A 26,923-nucleotide genomic window follows, 5' to 3' on the forward strand; every position below is an offset into this window, starting at 1 on the left:
CCTGGAACGGGCCCTCCAGGGAAGAGGTCATGATACTGAGCCTGCTGGAGTTCAAGTGTTTGGACAATGATCTCAGACATATGGTCTGATTTTTTTCAAAAAGTCTTCACTTGACCTGTGCAGAGCCTTGTTTTTTTGTGGAGATATGAGTTGTATTCTATGATCCTTGTGGATCCCTTTCAATGGAGGATATTCCACAATTCTCTGACACACACCTTTTCCTTTTCCTTTTTTTTTTTTTTTTTTCAGTTTTGCCAATGGGAGTTTACTACTGGAAATACTCCACAGACTTCTAGTATTCTGCAGATATCAGCTTGCAAATTATTTTTGTGGTTATAGACATATCTAAAAGAGAATTATTTAGAAAAGACAACTGATAGAGTACAAAACATATAGTAGAAGTAATACTTCCACTAGAAAATTTGTATGGGTTGTTTGAAGTTATGGTTGAAACTGCTCCTATGGCACATTTTTCTTCCATTTATATTAAGGAAGTCATCTTTAAGGAAAAACATCTTTTGTACTAACCAGTAACCAACATTCTTGTTCATTGGTTTCAGTACATTTCTGTAATTAGTTCTTTATTATAGAAATTAGACTAGACCCTGATTATTTCTGTGCTGTCATCCTGACATTCATTTCTCAGTAGTTACAACTGTTTATGTCTCATATTGCTCAGCTTTTCACATAGTAGTAGTAATAGTCATCTACTTCACTTTTCAACAGTTGTCTAATGCCTGCCAACTGATTCCTCTCCCATCTAGCCACTATTCAACTAAACTGGGACATATAAAACAAGTTTTCTCTATTCATCTGATTTGTCCCTATGTTCATAGATACTGTAGATAAAGATAGTTTTTCTAAAAATGAAAGAAAGGAGATTTATCAAGATCTTTTCAATAGTGAAAAGAGTGTTTTTTCAAACACTTCCATGGGGAAGCAAATCTCTCAGACAGGATACTCAGTAACTTCCTGGATAGTGACAAAAGTCTCTATTGCAAGGATCCTTGCAAGATAGTTTCAGGTAGGCTGGATGACATGCTCCAAAATTTCTTGCATATGTGTGATCATTGCTATCTCAAACCATATACAAGATGTTTCCCAACTGTGAGAAACAATCTGTAGCCAATAACACAAGCTCAGGCAAGGATATCAATGAAGTAGCATTTTTATTTGTGATTGCAATGGCAGGCATCCTGCAAGCAGGAGTGCACAACAAAAGTATATCATAGCCTTATATTCCCTATTACCCGACACTTAATTTCTCTCCTGTTTCTTCATTGGCTGAGTACCACAGGTACACAAACTACTCAACACTTAATACTATAACATACATGTAAAATTTTGTTTTATTTGACCAACCATTAATTTCTTTTTTTTTTCTCCTTCTTCTGTTCTTATTAGAAGGCCCATAATTTTTGTTTTTACTAATTTCACACTGCTCTTCTTGTTTTTCTTAGCTATCCTCCTTATTTTGGGACAGTGTGGCCTTCCACTGTTCCTTTAACTGCTTAACATACTCCCCACTGTTAACGCCACTGTTACGCTAGCACAATCACTTTTGAATATTCAAGGTTAGCAGAATTTTACATTGAAAAAAACACATTCTACTGCAAAAACACAACTTTGTTTCTCACACCAACAACGTGGCCATTCCTGCACACACAAATGTAGTTCTGACTGAGCATATAAAAGTATTTATGTAAGTCAATCGGGAGCTGCCTTGCTGAGTCCTTTTAGCCTCCAGTTTTTCTACTATGGGAGTTACTGAGCACATCAGCAGACAAGTATTTTCTCTCATTTATGGTTGTCTGTGGGAGTCTTGTGACCAATTCATAGTTGGTGAGCTCCTATAACAGCACATGGCCTTTTTTGGGAAGCTGGAGTTCAGCTAGTCACCTTAGCCTCTTGTCTCACTTGTGCAGAGCCTGGCTGGGGCATTCCTAGACCACAGAGTGAACTAATTACAGTCAAATGGTGGACTGTGTAAGTACAACCTGTATGCACAGCTAATAACCACAGCTTTGTAACTACAGGTCAAAATTAATTTAATCCTTACATATTGGTTATTACTTACGTTGTAAAGATCTTACCATAAAGTGCATAAGAAAATGTCTGTATGGGTACCTGAAGAACATCTATGCTTTTGGAAACTATGTATTTGACAAAATTCTCTTTCATTAACAGAAGTAAGGAAAGATTTTCCTTATTTGATTTGATTTATTTTTTTTTTCATCCCTCAAGAAATAATAGTTTTCCTTCATTACCTTTTGGTTGCTGAAATCCACAAATGCCCAATATTCTGTTGTTTCTAATCCACCACATATAAAATTAACAATTTACATTCTACTCATGGTGGATTTGAAAAATCAAATTTGTTTTCAGCAGAATATTATAACAGCAATCTGCTGTTGCATTTGCTTTACCTATTCAAACAACCAGTAATGACTCTGGGTTTCCCATTTCCAACAAAAATCTTTGTATTTAGCTATGAGAAAATTAGAGATTCTTTTTAAGCTATTCTTTTTCCAATACTTTGCTTTGTTAAGCAATTCTTAAATAGCTTTTCTTCTGCCTCTTCCTTAGCATGGGATACTGCTTAAAGTGGTATCTTATGAATAAAACTATACAGCAGCTGTTTCTGTTTGCACTTGTTTCGGGAGGCCATGAGAAATTTTCCAGTCTCTTTGATTTTGCTCTCCAGTCCTTTTCAATTTCCTACAGCTCAGGTTTGTGTTTTGGCTATTATTTAGTGTCTTATATCAACTGCATTTATTCAGAATTTTTTCATTTTCTTCTGTTACGCTTCATTTATTAAAGTTACAGAATAACTTGAAACTGTGTCCAAAGACCATGTTTTGTTCTATTGTAAATGTTGGCCTTGGATATCCTACTTAGAGCAGCTTTCATTTATTTAGTGTCACTTCCTTCCAGATTGATTTTTTAAATAGCTATCAAGGTTTCAAAGAGGCATTATTTACAAAATGCTTCTGGTTCTGCTGGCCATTGTTTCATTCAGGGCCATGATAAGTGTTCTCTCCCCCTTTTTTTCAAGTCTTTCCTTTCTCAAAATAAATTCACATTTTTGTTCTTATGCTGCTGGTACCTCATTTCTATCAAATGCTTGGTATTATTATTTAGTGAAAAACTTTCTCTATAGTGACTCTTTAGAAAGCATAGGAGTTTATTATTGCTTTCAAACACACTACAGAAATAGTCTTGATTTCATATTTTCTATGATCTCATTATGCTGAATTGTAGGTTTTGCTCAAATAACAGAAAGTGTCCAGCAAACTGTCACTAATGGAAATAAATAAATTTTGAAAAGACTGAAAATATCATCTGAATGTAGAGAACAAATATACCCAAACTAAACAGATCAACCTCAAGGAAAGACTATACAGTACTTGTGGTGAAAAGTAAACACTGAAATGTCACGGGTTGCTAAATCTGTTGATTATTTATCCTGAAAAGACATTTTAAAAACGGGTTTCCTGTGTTTAATGTTTTCATTTCAATAAATAAGAGAAAAATTCCTTCCAGATTTCCATACATTTATGTATTTATTTTTACTTAAGTTTTCATGGTTCTATTTGTAGTTCTAACTGAAAATCTGTTAAGCAGTTCTTCAGTTTATGAATACAAAACAGAATCAAATTGCTGTTTGTTGTGCTGTTATTCATGGATTTCTGGTGTCCTGATAAAAGAGAGCAGAGCTAACCAAGAGAAAAAGGTATCCACAGGCAGTCTGGTTGTATGGTTCTGAAAATATTGGGTCCTCAATAGTAAAATCTAAAATAGTGAAATGGAGGTTATCTTCTCTTAATCCACCATCAGTGTGATGTTTAAAAAGCTTCTTCAGCAAAGAGAATGACATAGTCCAAGTGCTTTGTAGAACTCTTTGCCCCTAGGTAAATTAGGTTGAAGTAATTCAGATTTTTCTGTCAGTAAGGTTCACAACTGTGCAGATCTATTACAAGACAGCGCAGAAACGTTTGTTTTACTGGTACAGCTCATCAGTTGCTGAAGCCATTTTAAGAGTTTTGTAATTCTTGACACTTATATTTAAAACTGTCATATTTCTAGTAACTCTAATTTATAAAGCATAGCAATCACGATTAGCTATAACGAGGGGCTGGTAGTCACTAATATTAGTTGGAATCCAATGAGGATGACTATTAATCTGAGTCTTTGGAAATCTCTTTGTGGTTAGTAAGTTCTTTTTAACGTGGACTTATTAAATTTCCAGTTCCAAGGTAGGCATCTTGTCACCTTTCACTTGAAGGGAGTTTTCAGGACTGAAATGAGGGACTAGAAAGCTTTACACAAGATTGTTTGTGTGTGTTTAAACATAAAAAATAAATCTTGACTGTTTTTCCCCCTGAGGCACACATTATTTTAAAGTGGGGGAAGGAAGAAGAGGCTGATGTTAGGGGCAAACTAAGGACATGGAACATGTATGTTGACATCCTATAGCTAATTTCATCTGCCAGACATAGACAGCTAGAAAACTTGAAAGCAATTCTGAGATATGAACATATTAATGCAGGCTAAACAGCTAAATTCAGTCCTCAGTCTTTGCTTGGTAAAGGAGCTTCTGGCTGTTCACTGAGGTTGAAAAACAGCCTAAAGTTTCTTAAAAAGTAGTTGTGGGCAAAACATTCTTGACTTGAGAATTTTACTGAGTTGAATCTATTTCCAATTAACTTAAACTTTTAGTTACTGGTTCAGGTATTGAGAAAGAGAGAAGACAAACAGTTAAAAACAACAGCAACAACAACAACAAAACTTTCCTGCCTCTTTCCAAAACCCATCTTCAATGCAGAACCTCTCTACCTGTGTGTCATCTTCACTCCCCTTGCTTTCTCTGCATGTTACACTGAGACCAATACAGTGTGGCAATAGAGGCAGTTGGGGTCAGCCCATAGATATTCCTTCCTGCCACTTCTTGCTCTTTTATTCCAAAGATTCTTCTCTTTTTTCTTTTTTCCTCCCCACCCCCCCCCCCTTTTTTTTTTTCATTTTCTGTTCCACCTTGTGTTTATATAAAGGCCATACTCTCTTCAAGGTTGTCCATGCTCTGGCATTGGTCCTCCATAGACAGCAGTCCATTTTGGGGGTGTCCCTACCCTGGAGTCCTTCACCTGGGGCCTCAGCATCTCAGCGGTGCCTCCTCCCTACTGCATGGAACACCTGATTCCAACAGCATATCTCTGTCCCTGTCCCCAGTCATGTCTTCAGTCCACAGGTGTCCTCTTGTTCGATATTTCCTCATATTTCTACTCCTCTGCCTCCTGCAGCAGCAGCAGCTACCACCCCTCTTAAAATATGCCTGTGTGGATGTGCTAGTGCTAGTCTCTTCAGCTGCCCAGAAAAGAGTCTGTAAATGAAAAAAATTATTAGGAGAGAAAACTTAGGATCCAAAATGGTGCAGGCTCAGGCAGTCAGGCCAGCTGCAGGAAAGAATCAGTGTAGAATAATTAAAGATCCCCCAAGTTAGGGTTTTAGAAGAGTTGAGTATTGCTGGGAGAAGTGACTGATACCCCAGAAGGCTGTGATGCCATTTAGAGGGACCTTGACAAGCTGGAGGGATGGACCAAGAAGAACCTCATGAAGTTCAACAAAGGCAAGTACGGAGTCCTGCACCCAGGGAGGAATAACCCCAAATACCAGTACAGGCTGGGGGCTGACCTGCTGGAGAGCAGCTCTGCAGAGAGAGACCTGGGAGTGCTGGTGGACAGCAGGCTGACCGTGAGTCAGAAAGATGCCCTTGTGGCCAAGAAGGCCAACGGTATCCTGGGGTGAATTTGGAAGAGTGTTGCCAGCTTGCCAAGGAAGGTGATCCTCCCCTTCTACTCAGCCCTGGTGAGGCCACACCTGGAGTATTGTGTCCAGTTCTGGGTTCCCCAGTACAAGAGGGACATAAAAGTACTGGAGCAACTCCAGAGGAGGGCTACAAAGATGATTAGAGGACTGGAGCACCTGGCATACAAGGACAGGCTGAGAGAACTTGGCCTGTTTAGCCTGGAAGAGAGAAGACGGAGGGGAGACCTCATCAACGTGTATAAATACTTGCGGGGAGGGTGTCAAGAGAATGGAGCCAGTCTGTTCCAGTTGTGTCCAGTGACAGGATGAGAAGCAACAGGCACAAACTGAAGTGCAGGAAGTTCCACCTGAATATGAAAGGACTCATCTTTACTGTGAGGGTGACAGAGCACTGGAACAGGTTGCCCAGAGATGTTGTGGAGTCTCCTTCTCTGGAAATATTCAAAACCCACCTGAATGCCATCCTGTGCAATGTGCTCTAGGTGATCCTGCTAGGCAGGGCAGTTGGACTAGATGATCTTCAGAGGTCCCTTCCAACCTCAGTCATTCTGTGTTTCTGTGATTCTGTCAATAGGAAAGTGAAAACTCAGAACTAGATACCTGGTGGCTTTTGACTTCATTTTCAGAACATGAGGTACAAGAACTAAATTCTACCATGTTACATGATGCGAAATACTTGGCAAAATAAAGTATAATAGTAAATCAGTGTTCTGGTTTTGTTTTGTGATTATTTGCAGGATAGTAATAGGGAATTAAAACAAAGGAAAATTTAAAAAAGAATATTTATTTTTGATTATGGAAATTTGCATTGCCTCACTTGTATCTTTAATATAACAAATAAGTATTACTCAAATTTTTTGGTGTTGAACAATTCAAGATGCAATTAATAACATGGCAGTTCTTTATTGCGTTTGGAAAGGTAGTTAACATAGATAAACAGAAATCACGTGATGAGACACTACTCTGTAAATTGTAGAGTCCCAAATCTGGTTAAAGATACTTTAAAAAATCTTGGAGCACTGAATATATACGTCTTGTTGATTAGTGATGGAAAATAAACTATTTTAAAATTCTTTAAGTTTTGTTTTCTAAACTCAAAGGTGTTGTTTGTTGTTCTGTTTTGTTTTGTTTTTTAATATTAAAGATTATAAAATGCAATATTTTGCTACATGAATCACTTCACAAAATTTAAAGTGTGTGTGTCATGGTATAAAGGATTCATTATGGTACCAGATGGGACCAGCTGCATTTGACAAGTTTTGCTGTTATGGCCAAATTCTGATCCCTTTGCTTGTAATATGGTGCTTAGTTTTTGCTCCTGATTTCATAGAAAAACACCTCTGTTTAATAAAGCATAATGGAGTCAGTCAATTTAAAGTAGAATATGACTGATTTCTGTAATTTATGACTATATCTTAGTATACTATATCTTAGTATAATTGTGTAGTAGTATATAATTGTATTTTCACTAGCCGTTTTATAACTAGTGAAAAATTCAGTATTTATATTTTGGTTTTATTCATTGATATAAAAAGACTTAAATTACTGAAATTTGGTTTGTGCTTTTAAAACTGTTTGGGATTCAAACAGGTAAGTAATAAAGGAAAAATAATTGTTCCCTTGTGCATTGGTCCTGTGCTTACTAGGTATCAACCTAAGTGAAAAGTAGAGGAAAGCATAGGATAAGGATAAACTGCAAACTAAGCTAGATTTTCAACTTTTAGAAAATAATGAAGAGTGTGAGTGGAGATATATCACATGCATTTTCAATTTGTGGATCTGAAGTATGTATCTGTAGATACTCAGATGCTACTTCCTCGTATTTTTTATGGCTGGAAATAGCATTTAAATTTTAAGTAACAAATAGATCTTGAAAACGGAAGTAATCTATATGTAATTATTAAATCAGGTACCCAAACATGAAAGCTAACCTAACTTATGAAATCTCTATAAGATCATATTGCATCTGTAAGTCTACCAAACATGTCTGTCTCTTTACATGATTATTTCAGTTTTAACACAAATATTAAGCTAAACAGTTTCTAACAAACATAGTGAAATATTGAAGAGTGACTCATTATTTACTCATTATGACTCACTGACTCATTATTTACCTCTTTACTTTAATTAGTTTTAAAAAAAGAGTTAAAGGAGTATGGATTAAAAAGGTAAAAGACATTGTGTCAAGCCAAATTACACCACTGTCATGTCTAAAGCATGTAGGATAGTTAACTCAGCTTTCAACAAATTCATTAATAGATTACTCCTGCAAAGGCAATGCCGGTGTCTGATAGCATAAGTACTTAAAGCATATAGCTCATTGTCATAGCTGTCAGTAAAAATTATCTTCAAATACTAATAAATTACTGTAATGAGTCTAGCAATTGCAATACTAAGTTTTGGCAGGCTAATTTGCACAGTTGAGAAAAACGTCTAGTTTAATACTTGATCGTATAGCTTGAGGGCCTTCACTTCAATTCCCTCTTCAGTTCCTTTTTTCTACATCTCACTTTCATTTTAAAGTGATTTAAACTGAAATTAAAATAAATAAATAAATAAAAAGCTGTTGTTATTAACTTATTTTTGATTAACAAAACAAAAAAAAATCCTCCTAAGAGGAGAATTCATCTCAGTCTGTCCTCCTAGAAAGAAGGCTTGTGAAACTTTATTCTTTCATCCTCTTGATAATTAAATAAACAATTCTCTCTGAAAGTAAGTTAGGTAAAGTTAGGTAAGTTAGTAAGATAGGTAAAAACTTACAAAAAAGGGGAGGTGGGATAGAGGGAAATTGAATGCAAAACTGCCCTCAAGCTCAAGATTGTTCTGTTGTCATCATCTGAAAGAGGCTTCAGGCCAAAAAAATAATTAATTCAAATCATCCAGAAGACATACTGCCATACAAACTAAGACAAAAGGGATTGAGGGCATGAAAAACGGGCATGAAAGACGACAGGAGACTCGAGGAGAGGAGACTCGAGGAGAATCGAGGAGAGGAGAGGAGAGGAGACTCGAGGAGAGGAGACTCGAGGAGAGGAGACTCGAGGAGAGGAGACTCGAGGAGAGGAGAGGAGAGGAGAGGAGAGGAGAGGAGAGGAGAGGAGAGGAGAGGAGAGGAGAGGAGAGGAGAGGAGAGGAGAGGAGAGGAGAGGAGAGGAGAGGAGAGGAGAGGAGAGGAGAGGAGAGGAGAGGAGAGGAGAGGAGAGGAGAGGAGAGGAGAGGAGAGGAGAGGAGAGGAGAGGAGAGGAGACTCGAGGAGAGGAGATTCGAGGAGAGGACGAGACTCGAGGAGAGGAGACTCAAGGAGAGGAGACTCGAGGAGACTCGAGGAGAGGAGACTCGAGGAGACTCGAGGAGACTCGAGGAGACTCGAGGAGAGGAGAGAGGAGACTCGAGGAGAGGAGAGAGGAGACTCGAGGAGACTCGAGGAGAGGAGACTCGAGGAGAGGAGACTCGAGGAGAGGAGACTCGAGGAGAGGAGACTCGAGGAGAGGAGAGAGGAGAGGAGAGGAGAGGAGAGGAGAGGAGAGGAGAGGAGAGGAGAGGAGAGGAGAGGAGAGGGGAGGGGAGGGGAGGGGAGGGGAGGGGAGGGGAGGGGAGGGGAGGGGAGGGGAGGGGAGGGGAGGGGAGGGGAGGGGAGAGGAGAGGAGAGGAGAGGAGAGGAGAGGAGAGGAGAGGAGAGGAGAGGAGAGGAGAGGAGAGGAGAGGAGAGGAGAGGAGAGGAGAGGAGAGGAGAGGAGAGGAGAGGAGAGGAGAGGAGAGGAGAGGAGAGGAGAGGAGAGGAGAGGAGAGGAGAGGAGAGGAGAGGAGAGGAGAGGAGAGGAGAGGAGAGGAGAGGAGAGGAGAGGAGAGGAGAGGAGAGGAGAGGAGAGGAGAAGGCATGGTAGAAGAAAGGGAAAATTTCTAGATGAACTATGCGTTAAAACTTTGTTTTTGTTTGTTTGTTTGTTTCTATATAAATCTCAGCAGGAAAATAACATCAGTGCACTCGTCATTTAGAAAAAATTAAGATATCATTACAGCACACATGGATTGACTAGTCAAAGTGTTGTGTGTTTGTTGTTGTTTTTGTTTGGTTTTCCAAAGAAAAGCATGCAAGTTTTACATGTAATTACTTGCTAAGTACATCCTAATAAATATTTTTTATCTCAGGTTAAAGGCACCAATGTGCCTTAGCAGCTTATATTTCAATGACTTTCAAAAGTATGCAGAATAGCCTTTAATTGTCTGGATCTAAAAAGTACTGGACAAAAATTAATGTGCAATGGTTAATACTCTTGTATGATAAACACAGATAAAAACTGTATGTTTGATAACTCTCATTTGTTTTCTTCTATTTACTGATTTTCAGAAGTGTAAAGGATACATAAGCTTTCAAATCTTTATTTTTTGTTTATTTATTTATTGCTGAGTATTGTGAAATAGTCAGCAATAATCATTTACATGCATCTGAAGACCTCAGATTCAAAATCCTGAATCTCTTCCTTCCACCTTTCTTCCAAGTCCTCACACTGTACAGCTTTCTCATTCAGGATCAGTTGTTCAGATTGATTTTCAAATTTATGTTAATGTCATTGTCATGGATTGAAGTTGACCTTAATAAACCAATAGCCTGAAGTTTTTTCCGTCTCAGAGATAGGCATGGCCCAGGTGTAGGAGGAAAGTTTCTGGGAAAGAGACATGCTTGCAGTGTGACTACATGTTCTGGTGAGGTAGTCTGTGTTCTCACAAACAGTCTAGTCTCATCTATCTTTTTCAATTTATACCTGCAACTTTCAGCCAAAGTGACTGGCCAGTGAGCCTACCTTCTGATGACTCATGGATTAGGTTTCAAGCATTTTCACAGCTCATGGAAAGGAACAACCCCTGTGACCTCTGTTGACAAAGTGACTAACTTGGCTGACATCTGCCACATCCATCTCACTTAACTGAAATTTTCCTCAAATGCAAACAAAAACAATTGTTTCTTAACAATTTGTCAAGAAAACTGATAATAGCATTTCACAACAATATATGTTCCAGGATGTATAACACAATTCAAACATTAAATGTTGTATTCAAAGTCATAATAACATTCACAAATATTTCTCTATTAAAATAACATTATTGAATGTTAATGGAACTTTTTGTTTGCAATCTAATAACAATACATGGTAAAGTAGGAGTGAAAATAGTGTCGCTTTGATGGGTGCTAGATGACTGTAACAGGATTCCCTTCTAAAAACAAAACAAAACACAACATCAAATTTTGTTGGAACACTGCTGGAAAAGGTAAGCATCTGTGGAGTAAGAGGACTGGCATGCAAAGAAAAGATCCTTCATTGCATCAGACTCACATAACAGAATATCAGGGGAGAAATTAATGAAAAACAACACCAAACATATTTCTCTATGCAAACTGTTGTCTATATTTATCTTGCTTTGTGATGCCCAAGTCTGCTGCTGAAGCATGGTGTCTTACTCTTGCCAAGCGATGATTATTTTCAACTATAAAATAATCTTAACATAACATTAAGGACACGTGTAAAGAATCCAGCTATATGGTTTACTTACAAGAGGCAATCGTTTGACTGTCTGTGTGTCTGACTTTGTATGAAATAAGAGAACTGTACTTTGTATCTTTTGACTATATTACTGCTTCTTTTTTTTTTTTTTTTTTTCCAAAGTATTCTCCTTTGGTATGCAACTGTTATGAACATTTGCCCGGTTTTCTAGGACTGTTGAGTTTATATATATTATATATATATATATATAATTATTTATATATATGATTATTTATATAAATTCCACTAGTTTTTATATTATGAATACAAGGGTTAGGGATACAGTTCAGAATTTGACAAGCAGATGAGTTCAGATAGGAGATGCGAGTGATGAGAATTAAGGTGAGTCTACAGCAGCTGTGTCTTCATCCTACACACACTCTCTTCCAAGGGGCTATAGTAATCTTCACTGACCAGAGTAAGTGTAGCTATAACAGTCTGTCATTCTTGCTTCCTCGTCTATACTACAGTTGTAAAGATGAATAAAAATGAGGAAAAAAAATTGTGAACATGTACTGTTTGAAAATGTCCAGTTGTCTTATTTTAAATTTACAGTTTGGAACAGTCAGTAGAGTCTAAAAATTTGACAGCTGTTCTCAAAGTGGAATTAAATAAGTTTAAAATATTATAGCAAATCAGAAATTACATCCTCTGAATGTCACCCTTTGCGACATTAGCTTAAATTTGTGCAGAGATGTCATGTTAAGAAAATCAGAATAGGCTCTTTGTCTGATTTCTTCTAGTCTTTATGAGATGTTTAGATTATGATGCCTATTTTTCCAGAAGATCTTTCCAGAAGATCAAACTGTAAGTGTTAAATAAAATTACTTGAATATGTTTCCTAAGGTGCCTGTGGTGGAAAAGTATTTACTGGAAGTCTGTTTGAGCCCAGTGTGTTATATGACCCTTATTTTAAAAGATGACCATTGAAGATCATCCTGGCCCAGCAGAAGCTGGTGGAAAAAATGCCATTTACTTCAAATATGTCAGATTTTTACCTTTTCAATATGACTGACAAAATCAAAATTATTTCCTTTTAAATAAATTTTGGCAGTCTTGTTGATGATGGACTTTTTTTTAATATGAACACATTTCTACATAGAATGTATTTGTATGTAAAGATCACACATTATTTTGTGTATAGAAAAATATTTGAATTTGTTGGAAGACATGAGAGAATGAAACTAATTATTCATATATGAGACTTTACTGTAATAATCCTTGAGCCTATACTTTTTAACAAGAAGCAATATTTATGAATAAACTGTGATGAGCTTTAGAAATTCTGCTGCATTTGAAATACATTAGGCTTATTCTCCACTTTCTTGCTTGCATGACAAATGGTCTTCAATTACTGACTTATAAAATAAATCATACTAATGTGTTCTATTTGCACTATGTTTCAATAGTAGCACATTTTTTGTCATCTCTATGCTTTCCCAAAGCATTATCTTTTATTAAGGCTTCCAACAAATATTTCTCAGCAAAACTCTGATCCTTTTCCCACAGAACTATAAAATTGTTTCTTGAAGGGACTTCGGGAGGTCACCTTTCCCACCTCTGGCTTGAAACAAGGTTATTGATAATGTTTGACTAGGTCATTTGTGGCTTTGTCTTAGATGAATCTAGAAATATGACCAAGGATAGACAGTCCAAAAACTTTTTGGGAAACCTGCTCTAGTACTGTACTGCCTTGCATTCATAGAATACATTTTACCCTTTTAGGTCATTGCAAATCTCAAATGCTGTGTCAGAAAACAAGCATAACACTTATTTACTCATTTTTTTCCTTGCAGTGCTAACTTAGACTGTAGACTTTAATTCATACAGCCTATCTCAAACGAAATGGCAAAAAACAGTATCATAATTTTTATTCTGCAGTGTCTGATTTCTTAAAATAGAGGTTTCTGATGGAATCATAGAACACATCAATTCTGACTAAAAAGAAAAGTCTTTGAGGGTGTTATTGAACTAAACCTTTACAATAGAGAATCCTAAAATTGTTTGCCAAAATCATGAAAAATAAGAGTCTCCAAGATAGTTTTTGAATACAAATTTTGAGTTTGCTGACTAACTATTATGCATAGCTAACAGGATTAACGTTTTAATAATTTTTCAGTTTACCATGGTAAATAGATACCAGTAAATGGATTTTCACAAGAAGATGAGATCTTTCTTTAAGCAAAACACTTCATGAATGTCATCAGATTCAGCAAAGTTGTGTTGAAGAGAAAAGCTACAGAAAGTTCCCTATTACTCTTTTTCTCTATGTTCTTATATATGTATGTTTTATGTATTTTAATAATTAACAAGAATTTGAAATAAATCTCTGAAAAAATGTTTCAATTTTTTTTGTGTGTTTGCTTCAGAATTTGGGAATTAACAAATTTATATCTTTAACATCTTGAAATCCTTATCTAAACTGAATTATTATTTTATATTCAGCTCAAAGATTCATTCTGCTTAGCCAAATTGAATTTTGTATTATTAGAGGCTTTTAAAACATTGTTGTAGGCTATTAACATTGCAAAAAACAGTTGAATACAAATAATAAGCTCCTAACACATTATTGTAATATATTTATGGACAAATGTATCTTTCCTTAAAGATCTGTAAGCTTAAAAAACTGCCAGTGTTTACTCAGTAAGGAAAAGAAGATTAAACAGTTGGTCATACAAGTTTGTGAAGTCACCTCTAACTGAGTACACACTTGTGTGTGGAGTATGTAAATTGGTAATAAAAATCATATGTAATACCTCCTATATGTCATTTTTTTGAATTACATGGTTATTAATCTTTAGACACTAGATCTCAGGCATAAACACCTTACTATTGCTGAAAGTAAAGTACCAAAAAAATACTTACACAGTCATAAATTAGTGCTAAATCTGAGGGTATACCTGTTTAAACTCTTTTCTCTGTTAATGTTTTAGAGTCATTATTTTACTTAACACACTGTAAAGAAATGTTTTGTTGTTGTTGTAGTTGTTGTTTTGTTTGTTTGTTTGTTTGTTTTTATCCTAGGAAAATTAATTTTTTTCCTTTTACCAGAACAGCATATGGTACTATGTAAGTAGGATGTATGACAGGAGCTGACACAAGGTTGGCAGTTATAGTTTTTCCTGGAGTATTAAAGAAAGTTACAAAAAACTTAAAATATAGGGGTGGTAATACCAGTAAAAGGATTAAAAGAAATCCTGTGTGATTCATTATAATGTTTACAAGTAGCTAAATCTAAAGTGTTCTTTATAAGTCTGGTTCTTTATTGTTTGTTTGCTTGTTTGTTTGTTTGCTTGTTTGTTTTTATACCTTTGGAGAATTGGGTGCGGGGGGGGGAAGGGTAGGGACAAGGGTTGGGGGCGTGAAGTAATTACCATATCGGATAGCTGCTGAAATCTCCTTCTGCACCACAGTCACTGTGGAGAGAAGGAGAGAAAAATTATGAGGTTTTGGTGCCAATACAGTTAAGATATTAAGCGCAAGGTTCTGCAGCTGGGTCGAGGCAATCCCAGACATGAGTACAGACTGGGAGAAGAACTCATTGAGAGCAACCCTGCAGGGAAGGACTTGGTTCTGGTGGACGAAAAGCTCAACAAGAGCCAGCAGGGTGTGCTTGCAGCCCAGAAGGGGCATCCTGGGCTGCATCAACAGAGGGGTGGCCAGCAGGTTGAGGGAGGGAGGGAGGTCCTCTCCATCCTCATGAGGCTCCTCTTGGAGCACTGCATACAGGTCTGAGGCCTCCAGCACAAGAAATATTGGGATCCGTTAGAGCAGGTCCAGAGGAGGGCCACAAAGTTAATCAGAGGGCTGGAGGATCTCACCTAAGGAGACAGGCTGAGGGAGCTGGGGATGTTCAGCCTGGAGAAGAGACTCTGTGGTGACCTTATTGCAGCTTTTCAATACTTAAAGGGGGCTTTTAATAAAAATGGAGAGCAACATTTTGCTCAACAAGATAAAGACAAGACAAGGGGTTATGGTTTTAAACTCAAAGAGGGGAGATTTAGATTAGAGTTTAGGAGGAAATTCTTCACTCAGAGGGTAGTGACACACTGAAAAAGGTTTCCCAGAGAGGCTGTGGATGTCCCATCTTTGTAGGTGTTGAAGACCAGGTGAGATGAGGCCTTGAGCAACCTGATCTAGTGGGAGGCATCCTTGCCTATGGCAGGGAGTTTGGAACTAGATGATCTTTAAAGTCCCTTTGACCCCAAGCCATTCTATGATTCTATGTCACAGTGGAGGCTGAGCCTCTACCTGGCTTCAGAGACAGGCTCTCAGTGTCCTTTCTGCAGGCTGAGACAATGTCCTTAAAAAATAAGAACGGGAGTATCCTTCATATAGAGAGAAATTACAGCCTGGTGTCTCTGTTAAACTGTACATAAACACCATAGAAAAGAGCCACAACAGGTTTGGGACAGTATTAGGGACTTGTTTTCAAAGCACAGTGTAGGCAAACAAGTTGCTGAGACAGCAATTAAAATGGATTTGTGCACTGAAGGAACTTGCACAGCCAAAGAGCCTGTGGCATAAGCCAACAGGTAACAAGAGAGATGTTTGATAAAACTGCTTACCTTTCCCTAAAAAGTCACTCAAGTATATACCTACAGAACATTCTAGAGTTTAGAAAACATAAGTTTTGTCAGAACATTTTTAGCCTGCATAATTTGAAAAGATTATGTAATATTGCTTTCTGTTACACGTCAATGATATGTAGTGAGTACCAGCTTAGAAGACTTTCCTTTACCTTTGATTTGTGTGACAGTCTGTCAAAATATACTTCCTCACTGGTGGCAGGTTTCATTTTACTTATTTCTTGAACACCACCTTTTTATTGGAGAAATGTTTTTTTTCTTTGTGTCTGATCTTTTGCAAACTGTCACATCAAGCAGATCTCTCTGCCTTGTAAGACTAGAAGACTGAATTTAGATCTGTATATGAAAAGCCTTTAAAGCTTGAGTTATGTTTTGTAGAAACATGCAGTAATGCTTTCTTCCACCAAGATACAATAGATGGAAATGCCAGTTCAGACTCTACAAGCCATCTAATTAATCTGACAATACCTGGAAAGCTGCATTAATGTAGGATTTCTTCAGAAAGTTAACTTTATGAGATTATAGTCTCACAGAATGTATTGAGATCTGAATTTTAGATTATAATTTAAAATACATTAATATATGTCTATATAAATGTCTCTAAAGCTACAGTTGTTTTTCTTCTTCTTCACTGAAGTAATGAAACAATAAATGAGGAGGAAGTAATTGACCTGCAAGAAATGATGTCTAATTCTAGAAAGAATTCAGTCCTCAAAGTTGTTATTGATCTTTCTTGGAATATATTTCTTGAAAGTTGAAACCTTTTCTTCAAAATATTAATAAATGGGTTTAGAGAATCCATCTTTTGGATAAGCAATACAAGAAATGCCATTTATTTATTTCATCTGGGGTACAAATATAAAACACAGTTAACAAATGTGTTCAGATTGAACAGCTCTTGATCTGCATATGCCTTGGGGAGTAAAATCTAACTGCAGCTTCATGCTGAGGTCAGGCAAAGTGAGCAGGGGAAGTTCCTGTTGGATGATGTCCCTGGGTGCCTGTGCTAACAGAAGTTTTGAAACCCACTGGGCAACCCCAGTTGTAACCTGTCTGCTTCTATATGGGGGAAAAACAAAACAAAACAAAACAAAACAAAAAAACAGAGAAAATAGGATGAAATAGGATGGAAAGTCTCATAGGTCGAAACAAAGACAGGGAGATCACTCACCAGCTATCGTCATGGACAAAACAGACTGCCCCAACATGGGTCCAGTTCCCACCAGACAACCTGCTACAACATGGGCTCTCCACAAGCTGCAGCCTCCTTCAGAGCATATCCCCCTGCTGTGGCTTGGGGTCCTCCAGGGTCTGCAGTGTGACTATTTGGTCCATGGCAGTACACCATGGGATGCAGTGGGACAGCCTGCTTTACCATGTTATTCTCCAAGGGCAGCAACAGAATCACTGCTCCAAAACCTGGAGTACATTCTCCCCTTCCTTATTCACTGACCGCAGTGTCTGCAGGACTTTTTCTCAGTCCTGTCTCTCACAGCTGCTGCAATGAACTTTTAATCAATTATTAAAAATGTTATCACAGTTGTGTCACCAGTATGTTTCATTGGGCTCCTGCACTCTTCTCACAAAAGCTGCTCCCACAGCTGCCAACACCTTGCCGTGTAAATCCAATACCTTCATAAAGACAATCTGTCCTTCCTTTTCTCTGCTCTCTTGAAGATAAATAGATGGATGCATTTTATGAACACATGGCAGGTTATAGTCAGTAGGCTGGTCAGCACAATAAGTGAGTATGTTCTGCCCCTAAGGATGACAATCGTCAATTGACTGATTTTACTTACAGAAACACAAAGAGGTCATAAGGATGAAAACAAAGCATACAGTTGGACCTATTTAAAAATAATATCCATAAAGACAGCAAGGAAGAAAATGTAAAGTTAGATACTGGTGGAATAAACAGGTAAGCATCACTGCTGGAATGGTAGCTGAGACAGAAATATGAATGTCATGCAGAATTTAAATTGGTAAGAGAAGGCTACTGTCGGGTTTTGAAGGTAAAGATAAATGTGATGACGGCCAGAGTATTTTAAAGAAGAGACTGTCCTGGGAATAAGTAACTCATTCAGGCCTTGGGATATGAGATTTTTTTCTTATGTTTCTCTATCTCTAAATAAAACTAATAGACTTGAGTTAATAATGTGGGTATAAGGATTCAGAAAGTATCTAGGTCTATATAAGTATTATAGCACAAACACATTTGTACCCAGTGCATTGGCCATGATACGGAAATAGACAAAGAATACACAACTCCTTAGCTGTTGTTCCATGAAGTCACTTGTTCCTTGCCTTTGGTGAAAGTTGCCTGCTTTGGACCAAGATGTTTGGTGAAGGGACACTGATGTAAAGGTTCATGTGACTAGCGAGAGACCATAGCTCTGCTCTGGCAATGCACACCTATACAAGTGTGAAAGTGAGCTGTTTGAGACACTTTCCCCTCCTGTCTCATGTTAGATAATGGACTACTCTTGTTTCAAGGCTGTATTCCCTGCACCCAACCCACGCACCCCTTTTCGAGCTGTACGTCCTTTGCAATCTGTTTTGCTTTCAGGTTTTTGAATATTGGAGTGTCTTTGAACTATAATAGGAAATGATAAATAATACATTACTAATAAGTGAAAGGGGAAACACACGATATTATCAGAATAATGAGCAAAAAATAATGTTTTTAGAGCTAATATTTGGATGGAGAAAAATTTCAGAAGGTTTTGTGATTCTGTTATAGTTTTGAATACTTCAGACAGTGTCTGCTGATTTCCGGAATCTTTATGTAAATTAATTTGTAAATGAACCTTAAGCCACTATATAACTTGACAGTAAAGGAAATCCACGGCAAACACATGATTCATATTAGTCATATTTTAATTAGCATGTCCTGCAAGTGAAATTCACTGAGAGTATGGGGAAAAATTCAATAAATATTTTAGCATTTTTTCCCTCTCATGAATAAGTATTTAATAAACGATTGCAATTCACTGGATTTAAATAGTAAGACTTGGGTGATTATTAATAAAACTGCATGTTGTATAAGTTTGTTAGTATTTAAATGTAAAACAGTATATCATCTGATCCAGTAAATTAAAACCATAAATTTTAAATATTCTGCCTTGTATTTAATGAGTAGCCATGGTTCTTGTGTAACCACTTGTTTCATATTTTTACCATTCATATTAAACATTTACATAACTCTACTTGTAATTCATACTCACTGTCAGGAAAAACAGCTTAAAAATAAGATTTTTTTTCTTAATCGAATTGAAAAAAATGTAATTGGTTTCTAATTATTTTTAAATTCCTAGGGCGTTAGTTTTCTGATATTTATTATAGATTAATCACTAAGGAAGCTTACTGTTTGGAGGCATGATGTTAAAACTTCACTGAGAAATACAGAAAGTATTAGTCTGATTTCAAAACACGGGAATAAGAAAAGTCAAACCGAGGAAAAAAAGCTTCTAAAATGAGTCCTGCCAAGGAACATTTCCAGAGAATGAAACTATTTGTGTAAAATTTAAGTATACATTTTTGGCCAGGTGACTTTGAATGTGTCAATAATAAATATAAATAATATAAATAATAAATAAATAAGTATTACTGTCAGATCCATTTAAAAAGCTCAAATATTTTTAAGTGGTTTACTAAGATATTTCTAGCTCATATTCTTAGAATGGGATGCATATAATTAAAACCTCTCAATTTTGGTGACGTTCTCCTACTCAGATAATATTCCCATAAAAATTATTTTCCTTTCTACTTATGTTAAGTCATTAATGAGAATAAATTTATAAATATTTATTTATTATATTTCTTCTTTGAAGAAGTAAGAAAGTAAGAAAAAGTAAGAAGAATAATTAGTATTAAGTAATGCACATGCATAGACCTGTAATGTCTTTTCCAGATTTTAGATTTTAGGTACTAATTAAATGTTCTTCCTGTTGATGGTACATTTTAGTGATGAGGACTTGAACATATTCTTTTCTCTCTGATGAGGAAACAATATTTACACAATAATGTTGCTAATAAATCCCACTTTGTTATTTTTTTCTCATCTGTGTACATTTTAATATGCACATATGCACTCACATAATTATGAAATGAGTGAAAAAAGAGGAGGATCAGAGTTCTACAGCTGAAAATTTAATCTCTTCCTATGATCTCTTTGTAAATCTGCAGACTGGAAGGTTACTGACAGAACAGCAAACACTGTTGTGAATGAAATGTGATATTTTGGGAATGTTTTATTTTCATTTTTATAGAACACCAAAAAAAACAAACCAAACAAACAAACAACATGAACATGAAAGGAAGGCTCTGTGGATACGGAAGTAAAATAAGTGGCATTTTTCTTCTTTTCCTTTTCCTTTTCCTTTCCCTTTTCCTTTTCCTTTTCCTTTCCTTTTCCTTTTCCTTTTTCTTTTTCTTTTTCCTTTTCCTTTTTAATTTTTCCTTTTTCTTTTTCTTTTCTTTTTCTTTTTCTTTTTCTTTTTCTTTTTCTTTTTCTTTTTCTTTTTCTTTTTCTTTTTCTTTTTCTTTTTCTTTTTCTTTTTCTTTTTCTTTTTCTTTTCTTTTTCTTTTTCTTTTCTTTTTCTTTTTCTTTTTCTTTTCTTTTTTCTTTTTCTTTTTCTTTTCTTTTTCTTTTTCTTTTCTTTTCTTTTTCTTTTCTTTTTCTTTTTCTTTTTCTTTTTCTTTTCTTTTTCTTTTTCTTTTTCTTTTTCTTTTTCTTTTTCTTTTTCTTTTTCTTTTTCTTTTTCTTTTTCTTTTTCTTTTTCTTTTTCTTTTTCTTTTTCTTTTTCTTTTTCTTTTTCTTTTTCTTTTTCTTTTTCTTTTTCTTTTTCTTTTTCTTTTTCTTTTTCTTTTTCTTTTTCTTTTTCTTTTTCTTTTTCTTTTTCTTTTTCTTTTTCTTTTTCTTTTTCTTTTTCGTTTTCCTTTTCTTTTTCTTTTTCGTTTTCCTTTTCCTTTCCCTTTTCCTTTCCCTTTCCCTTTCCCTTTTCCTTTCCCTTTCCCTTTCCCTTTCCCTTTCCCTTTTCCTTTCCCTTTTCCTTTTCCTTTTCCTTTTCCTTTTCCTTTTCCTTTCCCTTTCCCTTTCCCTTTTCCTTTTCCTTTTCCTTTTCCTTTTCCTTTTCCTTTTCCTTTTCCTTTTCCTTTTCCTTTTCCTTTTCCTTTTCCTTTTCCTTTTCCTTTTCCTTTTCCTTTTCCTTTTCCTTTTCCTTTTCCTTTTCCTTTTCCTTTTCCTTTTCCTTTTCCTTTTCCTTTTCTTGTTTTGTTCCATTAGAATTACATTTAACTGAACTCTTAACAAAAGTAAAAGATGAAGATTAAAAGCTGTAAGAATACTTTAAATGTCTTTAGAATTACATAAATGTTTTTAATTTTTTATATTTTTATATAGTACTGCTAAAAGTATGGCAATCGTTATTTCAAACGTGTTAAACACTTGAGAAATTTGGGTCTGAAACACTTGTCTACATCTTGAGAATTACATGAATATTATTACTGTTATTTTATTCTGATACTGTAATGCTAAAATTTTGGCAATTATTGTTATTTTAAACATGTTAAATACATGAGAAACTTGGGTCTGAAACACTTGTCTACATATTGTTGTATAATATTAATTCAAAATTTATTTCAGATATTTTCAATTTAAAATGTTTAGGGATAGCAAAGTAAAAGCTTTTCATTTATGTTTTTCTCTCCCTGTTTAAATGTGTAAATACAATGCTTATTTTTTTTCTCCTTTACACCTAAGTGTAGTATTTCCAAAGTTGGTTGAGCTATAGGTGCCAAAACTTTTGAAATTAGTTTTGAATATTTTAAGAAGAGAGAGATTGCATCCTATCTACAAAACCATTTTCCAATTTTGCTTTTGCATGTTTGGGAGTTTTTATGGTTTTGGCTGGGATAAAGTTAATTTTCATCATAGAGATTTGTATGGGTTTGGATTTTTGATGAAGACAGTGTTGTTAACCCACCGATCTGTCAGTTGTTGCAAAGCAGTGCTTGCACGAAGTGAGGGACTTTTCAGCTTCTCATGTTACCCCATGAGCAAGGAGGCTGGGGATGCACCAGGAGTTGGGAGGGGACACAGCCAAGACAGCTGTCCCAAATGGATCAAAGGGATGTGGCATCATGATTTTCAATAGAAGCTGGGGTAAAGAAAGAGGAAAGGGGAATGTTTGGAGTGATGGTGTTTGTCTTCCCAAGGAACTGTTACATGTGATTAGCTTTGCTTTCCTGGGAGTAGCTGACACCTGCCTGACGATGGAAAGCAGTAAATGAATTCTCTGCTTTGCTTTGCTTATTCATGCAGCTTGTACTTTACCTAGTGAACTGTCTTTATCTTAATCCATGAGTTCTCACACTTTTACCTTTCTGATCCTCTCCCCCATTTGGCTGTGTGGAGAATGTATGAACATCTGGGTGCTGAGCTGCCTATGTGGGTTAAACCATGACAGGGGAAAAAAAAAATCAAAAAGGCAACAGAGAGCACAATAGTGAAAAAAAAATAGTGGTGAGAAATATTATCTACTAAAAAACATTTTGTATTTTTTCTTATTCTTCTACATAATATATCTTGGAACATTCACGAAACCTGTATTTTCACCTGTATAAATGTAAATAAATCATTTATATTTCAGGGGGGATACTTCCTCATTTAAGATAGACTTAAAGATGTTCACATAGTATATTACTTTCTAATTCATGACCCAAGACTCTGTCCCAATATCCTGGCACATGATATCAAGTTCCTATGACTAGTTTTCCTTCTGTTGTTATGGTATTTCTTTAAATATTATTTATGAGAAATAATTCTATGAATGTATCAGTAGGCCTTCAATTTTTGAATACATTTAAAGGTAGCCTGGTCAATTCCTTTCTTTATTTTTTAACATATTTGCTCCCATATATTGCAAAAGATCTATGTACTGTCATGTTCTTCAATCACATTGTCATTAATTTTGTCTTTGAATTTTAGTCAATGTGCATTATGAATTTACAGGATATAACTAACAGCTCAGAACCACAGAATCACAGAATCAAAGAAGGGCGGGGTTGGAAGAGACCTCTGAAGATCACCTAATCCAACCAGCCTGCCGAGCACTGGACAGCCTGTTCCAGTGCTCCGTCATGCTCACAGTAAAGAAGTGCGCCCCCCCATATTCAACTGGAAATTCGTGTTCTTCAGTTTGTGCCCATTGCCTCTCGTTCTGTCTCTGGACACAACTGAAGAGAGACCGGCTCCATCATCTCAACACCCTCCCCTCAGATATTTATATATATTAATGTGGTGTCCCCTAAGTCTTCTCTTTTCCAGGCTAAACAGGCCAAGTTCTCTCAGCCTGTCCTAGTACAACATGTACTCCGGTCCTCCAATCATCTTAGTAGCCCTCCTCTGGAGTTGCTCCAGTACTTCTATGTCCCTCTTGTACTGGGGAACCCAGAACTGGACACAATACTCTAGGTGTGGCCTCACCAGGGCTGAGTAGAGGGGGAGGATCATCCCTCTTGACCTGCTAGCAACACTCTTCCAAACGCACCCCAGGATCCCATCGGCCTTCTTGGCAACAAGGGCATCTTTCTGACTCATTGTTAGGCTGCTGTTCACCAGAATCCCCAGGTCCCTCTCTGCAGAGCTGCTTTCCAGCAGGTCATCCCCCAGCCTGTACTGGTATTTGGGGTTATTCCTCCCTGGGTGCAGGACCCCGCACTCACCCTTGTTGAACTTCATGAGGTTCCTCTCGGCCCATCCCTCCGGCTTGTCAAGGTCCCTCTAAATGGCAGCACAGCCCTCTGGGGTATCAGCCAGTCCTCCAAGCTTTGTGTCATCAGCAAACTTGCTGAGGGTGCATTCTGTTCCATCATCCAGATCTTTGACAAATAAGTTGAACAAGACTGGACCCGGTACTGACCCCTGGGGGACACCGCTAGCCACAGGCCTCCAACTAGACTCCACACCACTAAGCACAATCCTCTGAGCTCTGTTGTCCAGGCAATTAACAATCTACCTCATCGTCTACTTATCTAGGCCACGCTTCCCCGGCTTGTCTATGAGGATTTTATGGGAGACAGTGTCAAAAGCCTTGCTGAAGTCAAGGTAGACCACATCCACCACTCTTCCCTCATTTACCCAACTAGTCATCTCATCATAGAAGGATAGCAGATTGATTAAACGTGACTTCCCCTTGGTGAATCCATGCTGACTATTTCTGATCACCTTATCCTCCACCTGCTTGGAGATGACCTCCAGGATGAGCTGTTCCATCACCTTTCCAGGAATGGAGGTGAGGCTGACTGGCCTGTAGTTGCCTGGGTCCTCCTTCTTGCCCTTTTTGAAGGCTGGCGTGACATTGGCTCCCTTCCAGTCCTCAGACACCTCTCCTGTTCTCCACAACCTTTCAAAGATGATGGAGCGTGACGTAGCAATAACATTGGCCAGCTCCCTCAGCACTCGTGGGTGCATTCCATTGGGGCCCATGGATTTGTGGATGTCAAGTTTGTTTAGCTGATCTCTGACCCGATCTTCTTTGACCAAGGGTAAGTCCTCCTTTCTTTGGACTTCCTCTTTTGTCTCCAGGGTCTGAGATTCCTGAGGGCTGTGACTCCTAAGGGCTGATCTTAGCAGTAAATACTGAAGCAAAAAAAGCATTCAGCAACTCTGTCTTCTCCATGTTGTTTGTCATCAGGGCACCTGCCCCATTCAGAAGCGGAACAACATTTTCAGCAATCTTCCTTTTTCTATTGATGTATTTGAAGAAGCACTTCTTGTTGACCTGCCTCTATATTCCTCCCAAGTGGCCTGTCCCTTTTTCCACATGCTGTAAAATTCCTTAATCTGTCTGAGATTCACCGGGAGCTCCCTGTTCATCCGTGCAGGTCTTCTGCCCATTTGCTTGCCTTCTTGCTCATAGTGATGGACCGATACTGAGCTTGGAGGAAGTGATACTTGAATACTGACCAGCTGTATCAGACCCCCCTTCCTTCCAGGACCTTAAGCAAGGAATTCTTCCAAGTAAATCCCTGAAGAGGACAAAGTCTGCTCTCCTTAAGTCCAAGGTCACAATACTACTTTTTGCCCTGCTTCCTTCTCGCAAGATCCTGAACTCCACCATATTATAGTCACTGCAGCCAAGGCTGCCCCTTCCCCTCATATCTCCAACTAGTCTTTCCTCATTCATTAGTACAAGGTCCATCAGCCAACGTCCAACACCTTTCCTTGTTGGCTTCTCCACCACCTGAGCCAAAAAGTTGTCATAAACTCACTCTTGGACTGTTTGTGCCTAGCTGTGTAGTCTTCTCAGCAGATATCAGGGTGGTTGAAGTCCCCCATGAGAACCAGGGCTTGTGACTGAGAGGCTGCTTGGAGCTGTCTGAAGAAGGCTTTATCTCCCTTCTCTTCCTGAGTAAGTGGCCAGCTCCCTATATAGACATGCACTGCTTGCTCTGTACAAGATGGATCATTTTACTACAGAATTGTCATGTTTATGATCAAATACATTTTTACTATGCTCAAACCATCTACTCTGCACACTGATACTTTTGTTAGCATCATGTTAGTTGTTCTTAGTACAGCAAAAAGAAATTATTTTCTCTTCTCAGTGAATATCTACAGTTTTTAAAACTTTGAACATGTCATGTCTGTTTAAACAGGGATGAACAGTTACTGTACCCTGACCCAGTTACTAAGGCCACTTGACTCTCAATTTTCAGTACCTCCAAAGTAAAGATATTTTGATACACATGCCAGTTTATTTATTTATTTATTTTTTATCGCTGTTATGTTTTTATATTATAAAGACCTGAATAAGGTATACAACATTTGTCATAGAACAAGAAATCTGTTGCACAAATGCCGTATTTCACTGAAAGTAATCCTAGATAGTAGTCACAGAGTTGACGTTTTACAATTCCTTTATCAGTGCAGGTATTGGAAAAACTAATCTAAATTGAATTCAAAAGCAAAGTGTGTCGAAACTGAAAGATCAGTTTAGTTAAATAACCTTTTTTTGATTTGAAAAGTGAAAATAACTGTAGAATTTTAGCAGTACATTCCTGTAAATTATTTCGATCTTAGATGTGCAATGTAAAGATAAATTGCATACTGGATTGTTCACCTTAATAGTATAATGATAGTTCCCTGGTCTATAACACTATGATTTAGAAACCGGATTAGGAAACAGTTTCAGAATAGTCGTATTTCTATTCATTTAAAATACATGTATGTTTTAAAGAGTAAGGTAGCTGGCCACAGAAAAATAGATGCAAAGTAGTGAGAAAATGTTGGAATAACTGCTTGATACTTTAAATGTTAGGATAGTATTGACTTCGACTCTAACAAAATAGAGTAGCACTGAAATATTTCAAAGAAACTTTGTGTTTGTCTGTGAACGCTATATAAGGACTTGAACAGCTACTGCATTCTGGATCAGAGAAAGGAAATAGGAAGCAGTCCCAGTGAAGTCTCTTTATTATTATTACTTACTCACAGAGACAGAACCAATTTTTAAATAGTAATTGATATTTCTTAGTTATTTAATATACTGTCCTTCATAAATTGGACAAATTAATCCTTATTTCTTCCTTTTATTCAGTTCTTACTTATAGTGTCTCTTTATCTTTTGTGTATTAATTTTACCAATATCTGTTTCATAAAATATAATAAACATTTGCAACACTGAAACTCAAGTAAGAGAAATGATTGGATCATCACTATAAGTAAAGTTAAATAAAATGTATTAGTGTATGTGTACTGAAAGTAACAGTTCAGAAATTTAACATTAATTCAGTTTTCAGCCAGTTTGCTAATATAAATTTCTCCTTTGAATAAAGCATGAGAAAAATTCAAAACATTTTAGCAGACAGTATCTGTATGAAAGAGAGAACTGAAAAATTAGACCTCTTTAGTTGAAAATTTAATTCATCCTGCCCCTGGAAAAGTGAGCTATTTGCAAGTCAGAA

General features: G+C 36.9%; 1 long non-coding RNA gene across 1 annotated transcript; it reads right to left on the bottom strand.

The window, feature by feature from the left end:
* Positions 1–5,121: 5,121 nt before the first annotated feature.
* LOC310890305 lies at positions 5,122–9,017 on the bottom strand. The gene is made up of 3 exons (XR_014577167.1): positions 8,587–9,017; positions 6,279–6,390; positions 5,122–5,380 (listed from the first exon to the last, which is right to left on the bottom strand). It is a non-coding gene; the product is annotated as an uncharacterized lncRNA (long non-coding RNA).
* Between the last annotated feature and the right edge of the window lie 17,906 nt (positions 9,018–26,923).

The sequence above is a fragment of the Anser anser genome (genome assembly GCF_964211835.1).
Source record: "Anser anser genome assembly, chromosome: Z".
Taxonomy (NCBI): Eukaryota; Metazoa; Chordata; class Aves; order Anseriformes; family Anatidae; genus Anser; species Anser anser.